We start from the raw sequence: 12,895 nt of genomic DNA, 5'->3' as shown, positions 1-12,895 counted from the left end.
TTATTTAACATTTTGCTAAATTGGTTTATTCTGTTTTCACACTGTACACACATAATTATGTAAAACAAACAAACAAACTAATCCCAGATAACACTCAGTTACCTAATAGATAGTTATATAAATAACGAATTTTACAGGTTTATGTATGTACCCACCATTATTTCTAAATATCATTAAGTTTTTTTATAATCATAGTTTTATAGTGTTTTATATATTATTATAAGTAGTTTTTTTTTTTTTTTTTTTTTTTTAAAGCATTTTAGCTCTCTCCTTTAGCTCAGTTTGCACCTGTTGGCTCAGTTTGGCAGCACAATATCCTATCCTCAAAACCTCAAAACACACACCATGTTTGTTACACTTCTTGCAGCTGGTCCTCTTCAGGATCAAAAACTTACTGCAAGTCAACCAAGTTTGTGCTTGTGTTTTCATTAGTCTAAACAAACCACAACAAAGACGTACATAGACAAGGATTCATATCAAACAGGCTTAATCCTGCATATGTGAAAGCCAGAAAAGCTTCATAGAACATCTAAAGGTGTTCATACGGATTGAAATACCACAGAACACAACAAAAATCAAACATGAGTTTTGATGTGGGCTTGAGCAAGCGATCAGATATAAAGCAGGCAGAACAAGACCAGGCACTTTGTGTTGCTTTCATTGGATTCATTCTGTCATTCTTAGTGGCTGCCTGCTTATTGTCATGGTGGTTTAAATTAGGTTCAGGGATATATTATTTACTGGGTATGTACTCTGAGGCCATGGTGTCTAGAGAACCATGGTTAGGGAGCATAGATTTGAAGTGAATGATTAGGACAGGGCTGTTCAATTAGTTTGTCATGGGGGTCAGGTTATGAAAAGCATCCCAAATGAGGGGCCAGAGAGATATGGCTTGCAATATGAGCAATGACGCAACAATATAAGATTTCCAGTGGGGCGTTGCATGCACAACTACGGCAAAGCGAAGCGAGTAGTGAGCAAGAAGACACGTCCCGATTTACCCCCCCCTCCCAATTTAAACATGTGGTATTTTGAAACTGCATTACGACAACATCAGTGGACTGTAAGACCAGAGCCGATCCTGACCTCCCTGGGGCCCTAAGCAAAATTCTGCTAAGGGGCCCTCCTACCTGACCTGTGAGCCATGTAAACCATTTGCCACACATTCACACTTGACACCCCATTCATTTTATAAGCTGCCTCTTAACACTTAATCTGCCTCCCTCAGATACCTGTTTTTCCATTTTCAAATATAAAATACTCTTTATACTATGACTTGGCTCTTGCAATATTCAACTAGTGAATATGCAATAGCAGATATCAGAAATGACATTTTTTACTAATGTAAAATGTAATTCCTGATATCAAAAATATGGTTACTACTAGAAATCAAACTCTTAATATTTACATTTTAAGTATTGAAAACTAAATCCTTGATATCAAAAATCCATATCATATGAATGTATAAAAGCTAATATGGCTTGCCATACTGTATCACTGTGTTTTATAGTATGCATGAGGGCAATACTTGATACCTGATGGTTATTATTTACTGAGGGATGTGCATTCATATTGACCTGGCATTATGCCCATTCCATTGTAAATCCATTGGTTTCCATATTGCATTAACGTTGGTGTAACCTTTAAACATTGTCATTTAGGAGTGCTATCATGCTACTTTTTGTACTGGTCCCCACACAGATGTTGCTGTTGGAAAGCGGGCGTGTCATTTCATGCACTTTTGCATGCGCATATGAACGCATGTTCAAAGCTGCCGTTTATAAACACCGTTGCCCTTGGGTGTTTATTCACACAAATGTTCACGCAATAAATTGTTGTGTGACAGACAGGCCAAGAGATGCACTGGCAGCACTGCACAGCTAATTTAGCTAGTCAGATAGAGACTAGAGACAGAATCACATCAACTTAACTTTTCTGTTATTTGCTCTTGCTGACATCAAACTTAAAGAAAACACAAGTTTTCCTGATTGCTGTTCTCGCATTTCACTCTCATTTTCCATTCACAATATGGAAAATATCATTGCTTCATGGTATTTTTTGACATAATAAATGATTTTAGTATGCTTATTCAAACTATAACAACAATCTCAACTAGATTTGTAAAGTTTGGTATGCTAGGGTGCAAATACTTTTTGGGGGTGAGTGGATACGAGCATGTGACATCATCCAAATACCCGTGACGCAATTCCCCTCATTGTGCTGAGTGTTTTGATATATCACATGTCCATTTTGTGGTCATTATTTATATTGGGGGCGTGGCTGCGCATGATGTCATGTGACGTCATCCAAATCCTTCGTGCTGAACAGATGCATATAGAACAGATGCATATCACTTCCTGTATGGTCTGTTGTCTAAATTTATTATAGAGATGTCTTTTTCACAATAGGCTACTTGAAGGGCCGGAACAAATGACCCTTGTGGGCCGGATACGTATTAGTAATAGTATTAATTTACTGATAAAAGTAAAGTCATAGAATCTGAAATAAATTCAGAAATGTTTAATTGTAGCCTATCAGCTGTCAATTAAGTTGTGATTGGTTTTAATTAGAGCTAGATAAATGGATGAATAAATGGGCTGCAAGGACAGGGGATATACTAGATGGGGTGCAAACCAATCACCTTGTACACCTAATACCACAATATGGACAATATAGAAATCCCAACCTTTACAGTGCACATCTTTGTACTAGGGCAGGAATCCAGAACAATCCAGAGAAAACCTCAGTTCTATGGGCAGTACATGCAAGCTATGACAGGGAGCCATGTATGCATATATTTTGTTTGCCAATTTTACATGAGAGTCATATGGTTTCCTTTATTCACAGTGCAAGTGGGGGACATCTGCTGGTAAAGTCTATGTAGTGAAAGCAAGCAACGGACGCACAGGAACTGGCTCTGGGATCATTTTCCATATGAAATGAATGAGACTAATAGAGATGTCGATTAGTAGTTAGTTACTCTGAATCACGGACAAAAGGCATCATATATGTCCAAGCCAGCTGTAGGTTATTAAATGTTATGTGAATTAATTGTACACATTTGCTCCACAGCATACCCAACCATACCCGACTCCATATCCCAATATCCAGATCTTCATATAAAAGCTGACCAGTATCCCCTGTCCTGGACATTATAATATCCATTCATAGTAGATATTGACACTGAAACTGTAACAAGACTCTAACAAGTGCATTTTGTATACACTGTGTCTGAGTTTTAGTTAAGAAATTTTGAAATGCAAAATTACACAAGGAGCAGAATCAAACATGCAGTACTGTAAAAAAAGGAAGAAGGAAGCAAATATGGGAAGCGGTAATCTAAGTGGGTGAAAAATATATATATTTATAAATAATATGTATGTATGTATGTATGTATGTATGTATGTATGTATGTATGTATGTATGTATGTATGTATGTATGTATTTATTTATTTATTAAGTTTGATATTTTCAGAAGAACATGACATAAATATAAACTAGCAAAGTTTATATTTAAGCAAAGCAAAAAATATAGACTAGCAAAAAAAAAAATGCTAATATAAATATGCTTTTATATCACCATCCTGTCATTGACTAATTTCCTTTAACAGCTCATCTATAAGTTTTACACTTATATATAACTGCTTATTATTGCTCAAATGTCAAGCATACGCCATACTTTTTGTTCATTTGACAATTTTCAGGCCCTGACATGGCCTCCGCCTCTAGCCAGAAGCTCAACTCTGCTCTTTGTCCCTAAAAAGCAAATCATACTTCATACATAGTTTCACAATTTTTTATCCATTTAGGGATATATTGTGGAAAATGTTGTGGAATGTCTGGGAAACAAGTTACTTCCTGTTGTCACTCGTGTTATAGTCTATAGTCACCAGCCTCTTTTGTTTCTCTCTTTTAAAGTAAAGTATACAAAAATGCATTTTATCATGTTACCTTGAAACCACAAAAGCCCTCAGTCCTGATTGTTTTTCCGTTTGACCGAACGTCAGAAATCTTAAATGAACAGGTTGACTTCTGTACAAAGGGATTACACATATTTTTCTATCTATTTATGTGCAGAATCTATCATCCAAGCCTTTGCTATTATTCATCACTGTCTGTTATATATAATTAAAGACAAGCTGATGTTTTATAAGGAGCAGATTAATAAAAACCTTCCAGGTGACTACTGTCAGAGGCAAACTGCTATAGAAAAGCAATAAATACTATCTGACCAATTACAATAGAGAATTTGTGTGGCTGGTTTAATTAAATATTCGATTCTATTATCTTTTGTTTCCTGAATATACACTGGCATTGAAAGTACTGTAGTTTTGAACACTTGAAGTTTCTTACATTTTATTACTGTTTAAATGCAGATGTAAATCTCTTCTGACATTTTGTATATTTAACTCAAAGCTCTTGGTTCATGTCAAATTTAGTATCCTGCAGTACGAGGCTAAACAAAAACAATTACCTATTTACTCTAGCCAAATACCTGGAGATTACAATAATACAAAAAAAGATTGTATTCTTGTTTGGTCTGAATTAGCAGTGTCCCTGTAATGGTCCTGAAGAGCCTACATATAAGCATTGTCTCTTGTTTTAATATGAGACTAAACAAGTAACTGTGCTTTTATTTTAAGACGTTCAGGCATTCTAGTTTGTTGTACTAAATGTCTTTCCAGTGAACCTTGCAGTCTCCCATTCTATTGTTATTGGTACAACCACAGCATTTGTAAATATTAATAAACCATCAAATGGTACATTTTTGGTATCAAAAAGTCATCTTCAAATGATGAACAGATTCTTTAAGCACATGCCAATGCCCTGGATGCTTTTGCGAGTAATCCCTTTTAATCGCTCTTTTCCTGTTTTTCTGCCCTGGCTCGTACAGAGGCCACTTGCATGCTGAAGATCACGACCGAAGTGAAAAGGCAGTAGCATGTTGCTCTTGGCTGCAATTCCAGACATCAGAGCTTAATGTCGGTAATTGTGTTTGTATTACGTAAGACTGCTTCAAGTGATTCTTCTCACAAATGTTGCTCTGTTCTTTCAGGGGCAGGCTGCCATGGCTGATTCATAGAGGCTGTGGCTCTGATATTGCCTTTGACCGCAGAGCCGTTGGAATGAGAAAGATGGGATGCAGGGCTTTGCTCCCGCTACATACCTCTCCTAGATTACCGTTCAAACCATAAAGGAGCTTAGTCTCAGCATAACATGCCTGTGGATTCAAAGGGAAAATGCTATTGCCATTTAAAAAGAAATGAAAAAGCTAGTGATGTGATTTGTTTGCATTTCATGTATACAAAAACTTCTTCTCCACAGAGAAATTCAACTATGTTATTTAGTACAACAAACAGGATGAACTAAAATATATAAAGGGTTTGCCATGATATTTAAAACTGATGTTTTAAATTTACAGAAGGGTTGAAGGGTTTGATAAACAGTCTCCATGAATGAAACACCATTAAGGTTTATATTTAAATTCCTTTCATTAAGGTTTACATTTAACATTCATCTTACATTCTTTCTTCCTGTTTGTTTGTGCTTTGCTTTTTCTAGTTACCTTGGGAAAGAACATTTTCTCAGAGGAACAGCACAGTTATAGCTGTTTAGAATATTCTGTACACAAGTAATAATTGAACGCAGATTTTCATAAACAGAAACAGATGCCAGCTCTTTCATTTGTAGTTGTGTCTTATGAATGGCCATCTCTGTATTGTAATTTGCTGAGCTCACCCCCTCTCCCTGTCCCCATTAGCATTCCTTGAAGTAGTGCTTTGGACCAAATGTGGACAGATGATTTAAGATAACATGTTTAAAGGCAGCTCTGCTAGAATTTGTGCTAGAAAGTGTCAGTCTCAGTGTTGAGATTTAGGACAAACAGACACTGAGTTCTTGTGCTTCCAATATACTGTACATTCAAATCTTTTTCATCCTGCATCCTTATTATAAGTGCTTGTGCTTCCATGGGCTGCATGCACTGTCTTGAGTTTCTCAGCCACATGATGGTGGTGTAGAGCTAGTCATAGTGTTGTGAGTGGGAATGAGCTATGGGAGTTTAGTAGCTCCTACTGCGAGCATTTACAGAGGTTTAACTGAGCCATGACGCTGCTAGACTCTCCCTCTTCTGCTAATCACCCTCTCCCAGAGGAACTACAGCTACTGTTTAAAAGTCTGTATAAAAAGATCACCTACTGCAGTAGGCTTTTTAAAATCTTATTAAAATGTTCCTTTTGTGCTACAACATTAGATTCCAGATCACATTTGTGATAAAAAGTTTGAAAGTCCTGCTTTCAAGTCAGACTAACGTTAAGAAAATGTGGTCAAAATAGTCAAAATGAAAAAGCTAGTGATGTGATTTGATAGTGATGTGATATGTCTTTTCTAAAATAGTAAATACAACTTTTTATACAAGTTTAGGTACAGTCCTGATATAGAAGTCCAGATATAGAATTTTTGGTTTCAAAAGAACAAGGAAAAATGAATTCTACCAATTTCCCACAATTCAGAATTCCTTTTCACATATTTAGACTATCTACTCATTGATACTTTGGGGCTATTAAATAAACCAGGGAATGCAGTGTAAGTGGTGATGACATCAGGAGGTTTCAAACTACAAGGATACTGTATTTTAGCTCAAAATCGGTCTGCCTCTGCCTGGAGGTTACGAGTGGGTCATATATGGAGTTTTTGACAGTATACTGACTCCAAACATGTAATCACTGTCCACAAGAAGACCTGTATACCTGAATATTTATGCAATTATCCAGTCAGCCTTTCATGCAATGCATAAAATCTTAAAGATAAAGGTAGAAAGAGATATTTTTCTCCTAATTGTCTGCTTTGTACTCTAAATTGTGTTATATCCACCTCTAGAGGATTCACATTTTCAAAATTTCTCGCTTGCAAAGGAAACCATAAAAGACAGATAACTAATAACTAGCCTGCATTAGGAAATATTCTCAGTATCTATGGTTTATTTTATTTGTATTAATTTACGTAACATTAACATTGTTAATAATTGGCAGGAAATACCAATATAATTCCTTTTATGTCCTGTCTTTTTTGGACATTGGCATGGATAAGATTTATGAAGAGTAACTGTATTTGGAGCTGATCTGCATCAGTGCCTCAAGCCAAGTGTTTCCAACTCAGGAAGCCTGTGGTCTGAAAATACAACCTATACTCCTGTGGAGCTTCAGATGTGCAAAATGAAAGTTTTCCCTGGCATGTACATACCCAGTTCTGATGACCTGTGTTGAAGCGTATTGAATTAAAGTGCTTTCTAGTTACACCTGACCATTGGAGAATGTAATGTTGCTGAGTTTCACAAGTGTACGCTTGTGTCTGAGTGAACACTGACCTGTCCGATTAGAGAGTTCTTCTAAGAGATTCTTATGAATGTCAATAGCAATGTCATGACATGATAATGACCATTAATTAAACTAATTTACTTGTGATGTTTGACAAGTCACATCATTAAAATGATTTGATTATAACATGCTATAAAATCCACCTCAATTGACTCGGGACTTATGAATAACGGTATATCTTATCTTATCTTATCTTACATTGTACAACATGACTTACATTGACTAGAAGTCTTTATGACAGCTGACACCAATTTTAAATGTTCCACAAGGAAAACAACACACAGTACAAAGGGCAAATGACAGTTGTTTGGCCAGAGATGTAAAGCTCATTGATGCCTTTTATCACAGATGAACATTATGTTGTTCATTGTGTTGAATTTAAGAATAAACAGATCTATTGAACCATGCTGATTAACTACAGAAATTTCAGTGTTTAATTATAGAAGTGTGTAGAAACTATAGAAGTGTGTAGAAACCCAGCGTTGCTCTGTGTTAGTGTTAATTATTCTGTGAATCCTGCACTGTTGAGAATGAATTCTGACAGAATATTTGGTAGGCGTGATTCTGTTCTTTCATTTAAATAAAAAAAAAAGGTTTTCCCAAAGTATGAGCTCAACACTGCAGCTTGCTACAATTTTCTAAATGAATTCTGTATACGTTTCCGATTTGAATACATACATACTAAGACTGGACAATGCAGGCCTGTGTGATCAAATTAGAAGAGGAAGAATTCAGAAACTTGCTGGAGGCAAGGAAACAGGCTGTGACTGTTTCTGAGCCAGGACTTACCATCCATAACACAAGCTGAGAGCAGTGACAGCACCAGGGCTCCAGACTTCGACACACTGCCCATGCAGCTTAGTAAGGTGATATTTAAGGTAGCATATAGGTCTTTACTGTAGCAATGGGTTATTATGTGCCAGTACACGGTACAGTAAATTCAGGGCAACAGTTAATCCTTGTATTCAAGACTGAATGTGTTCCACTTGTGCTGTGAGGACTCAAATACCAAAATGCTATGAAAATTACCCTGAAAATGTTTGTTACCTATCCAAGGCTCAATGATATGGGATCAAATATATTTGTCATTATATTATAGTATATATGTATAGTTCAGTGATGCAGCTCTTTAGGCTGAATAATATGGTACAATTGATGAGCTTAAGTTGCTAAATGTATTACAATAAGTCTTGATGTATAGACATATGCAAGTACCTTTTGTACCTTTAGCATGTAATTTTTACCTGGAAACCTGAATGCAGTGTAACATAATTTAAGGCACAGAACTGGACATTTAGGGATTTAGAATAAATCTTCAAAGGTGCACTGCATCTTCCTAGTTAAAAGATACACGTAAAAATGTTTGTGAGCATCATCCCAGCAGGTAATGCTGCAACCATTTTACCTGAAAGTGCATGTACCCTTACTTCATTACATTTCCAAGGGAAAATTACTTGCTCCTTACATTCTTATGCTCTTTATTTAGACCGTCCAAGGGCTCAGTATAAATCTATAGTCTCTTGTTCTCTTACTCAGCCAATGAATGTTATATATCAACATAATGGTATCCAGTTTAGTATTTAGACAAGTTCATTAATGTGGAAAAATGCCAGCAATGATCATAGCTATTAGTTATCTGTGGTGACCCTGCCATGCTACACAATGTTGTAATGCTAAAGCTATCAGTGTGTATGCATGAGGATAAGTGGCTGAACTGTAGTGTAGACGATGTAGAAAATGAGCCCCCTGGTCCTACCTCAATAAAATGTTTCACAATGCTAGAATAAGCAAGAATTATAAAATAAGACATTTCTTTGCGCCCCACCTCACAAACCCAGATATGAAAAAACGTTGAGATAATTAAATCATTTGCTAATTTGCTAACATTAACTTTGTAAATTTAATTCTGAAATTTTAAATTCTTGTAATGCTGCTTTGTGAAAATAAAATTCAATTGAACTGCTTTATTTAATTAAGCCTGCCTGTTTTCTTCTGCCAGCTTAGACTAGCATTCCTTCCAGTAGCTAACATAAACTGTCAATGCAATCAGATTCTGGCTAAAGGTCATTTGTGTATTTACATTATAATTAAGTACTGATTAATTTATTAATTAGACTATATATGACTATGAATATTACCAGCAAACATACAGAAAGTAAATATGTAATATGAAAGAAATATGAAAGAAATGTTTTCAGGCAAAATGGCATAGCTGATTTCACATGAGATCCTAACAGGAGCTGTTATGTTATGTTAACAATTTTAGATAAAAGTTATTTTATAAGAAACCACAATCATAAGATTAGTATATATGCTGTTTTTTTTCAACTTTTTTATTTTTATTTATTTTTTCATTTAAAAATAAATGTTTGTACTTGAGTATATTTTAAAGTAGCTCATATTATCTACACTTTCACTAAAGTATAATGTCTCAGTACTTTTCTACCCTGGTTGATTTATTTGCTAATCTTAATTTGCAATTTCTATCAGCAGTTGGAGTTCATATAAGATGGCACTCCTCCGCTGCTGCTGTGAAAAGCCACAGGATTAAACTATTATTCATGATTTCAATGGGATCTAAAACCAAAAACACCATAATTACATGAGATGCCCTGGAGTCAAGATTTCTTGGCATCTTTGTGACATGCAACATTTTGAGTTTCCCATATGGACAGGAGTGTGTGTGTGTGTGTGTGTGTGTGTGTGTGTGTGTGTGTGTGTGTGTGTGTGTGTGTGTGTGTGTGTGTGTGTGTGTGTGTGTGTGTGCGTGTGTGTGCGTTTGTGTGTTTGTGTGTCTTTTCACAACAAATTGCAGTTACCATTGCATTTAGAGAAAATAGCTTCCATTCAGCTTTCGTCAGGGCAGCGCCCTTTACGTGCTTGAGCTGACAGCATGCTCAGGCTTCAGGAGAGCGATACAAGATGATTTCTGACCGTGAGTCTTTACCAGTATTTTGGCAAATTTTCAGAGCTCAGCATTTGCAATTTACTAAAGGACCCCAAATTACATGACAGCTACAGTAACAGCAGATAGTTACTTACTTAATTCACAGTCTTGGCATCAGATGTCTGCTATATCTGAGCTATCTAGTAGAATACTTACATAAGAAAATGTTGAATGCCACATGGCTTCTCAGAAATGAATAGTCTTGTGAGAAGAACAGTTCCCAGATAAAACCTGAATCCTGAGTTTGTCTGGTTCCTTTTTTCACTTGATCCTTCTGGATGACTCCTATCCAGAAGTTTTGCTTGACAAATCAAATTTAGTAAACAATCTTTGATTGTTTTTAATATATCTGCAACACATTGATGCATTTAAGAAAATACCAGTTACAACACTATTATAGCTTTTGTTTTATTCAGCATCTGCATCTTCCCAGTCAAAACAAGAGTGTTTCAGGCTCATCCATTATTCTCTTTTGATGAGCTTCCAGTCATTGAGTCACACTTTGGCCTGCTGTTGGAAGCTAGTGGGCGACATACTCACGGTACAGATGAGGTGTCATGAGTGCAAATCCGGTACCTAGTGACGCACGGCTTTAATTGAAATTTGGTTTTGGTAAAGAACATCATCTTCTTCAGCAACAAAACACTCATTTGTAAATGCTAATCAGAAAATCACCAACAGATTCCCATTCTTTTGGGTAAGCTGTCAATAAACTGGGGCATGTAAAACTTTTAGGAATCATTTACAGTAGTAATTGCAGCAAAAGAAAATGGATGCGTTAGGAATAGTCAAGACAAATATCAAAACCAAATAGCTTTATTAGACAATTTTTAGTTTCTTATAAATAATCCAGACACATTAACACCCATTCAGTCTTTTATTTTTTTTTGTAAATACTTTTTTGTATTTTTTCACTATAGGACTGGAAATGCATATTGTGAACAAAACCGCACCTATATAAGCTCTTTACATTATATAGTATATTTTCTAACACAAATGGCTAGTGCATTAAATCATTTGAGTCAGAATCATTCTTCATTTAATGAGCTGTGTGTATTTCTATGAGCTTCTGTTATTCCAAATAAGATCAGAGTGTGCTTTTATAGTTCATAGTGCACTTCAAAGTGGAGGGCTCTAAATGATGTGGAAGTGGCTAAAAACAAACACAGAGAAGAAAAAACACTGCTAAGCCAGGACTGGGAATGCCTGTGGCACGCTATGTCTTCATGGGCAGATATTTCAATGGCATCTTTGTTTCTAAGTCCAGCGTGGCCCTGAACCCCTGTGGAGTGACACCTATTTGGCTTAAGAGACACAGGATACATACGTTATTGCACAACATAAAATAGCAGAGGGGGATCCATCATGTCATAAATTTTGCAGCATTTCTCAAGTATTTCCAGACAGGAAGGCAGAAGCAGTGATGAGTGAGTTAACTTTGACCTGTACTGCCTTGAGTGCTGAGATATATGCCTCTGTGAACAGATCAAATATGTGTGTCAAAATAAGAAAAAATACAAATATATCATACACTGTGGTGTGAAATGGTACATATTCATCTGCATTTACACAAATTCATCTGTATTACCTACTGTATGTACAATTAGGTGAAAACTATTACTTTTATTTTTTGGCAGATTACTGTGCAGACCTGTAACTGCCCATGGGCACGTGTCGGCCTGTGCATCACAATAGGTGTAATGGGTCATAACATCACGAAAAAATTTTCTACTTTGTGCCAAGCAGACATGTACAAACCTTTATGTAGGCTGAATCAGATAACTGATTTAGTGTGAAACCAGTTTTGGCCTGTGAAGTATTAGTAAGTCAGTTAATCATCATGATTCATCATGAGGTTTCATCCTTAGCTAAATAATCAGAAATATATTAATGCAACATGGGATTCTAGCATATAAATATGCTCTACTCATTAGAATGAGACATGAGTCCCCATGGGCCTCATTAGCTTTGTTATTACTGTAACGCTAACTTGGTTCATGATGCTTCAATCATTTGCATCATTTTTTTTATTGGTCACATACACACCACAACCAAATACACAGTGCAACATGCAGTGAAATGATTTTCACTACTGTCTATAAAACAGCATAAAATAAACGTGCATAAACACAGAATTTGCTTAGGTAGAACTGGGAAAATATAAAAATCTAATATAAAGACATAAAAAGTTGGCACAAAATGAAACAAATATTTATGGATTAAAGTGCAGACATGTTCAGTTGTTTGTGCAATTCTTATTCTTAGATATTTCACTTTAGTTTTATTCATCAGTCGTGCAAATTAAGGAGCCATTCATAGCATGTGAGGAATGGAGAGATTCTCCTGTTAAGGGAGGAAGTCAGGGGCCCTGCATTTTGTGATTTATAGCAAATGTTTGCGGAATCTGATTGCTGATTATTTTCACAAGCTCCCAAGGCTCATACAACCATCAGACCTTTATTTAAAATACACCCCCAGGTACTGTAGTTATGGTTTAATGGATTCTGCTGGCAGGGTAATTGGCAGGCCTGTATAATGTCTACAGTAACATTCATATGCCTATTATTCAAGA

This window comes from Tachysurus fulvidraco, chromosome 16 (assembly GCF_022655615.1).
Source record: "Tachysurus fulvidraco isolate hzauxx_2018 chromosome 16, HZAU_PFXX_2.0, whole genome shotgun sequence".
NCBI lineage: Eukaryota > Metazoa > Chordata > Actinopteri > Siluriformes > Bagridae > Tachysurus > Tachysurus fulvidraco.
The sequence above is the reverse complement of the archived record's forward strand: the minus strand, read 5'-3'. Positions refer to the sequence as shown.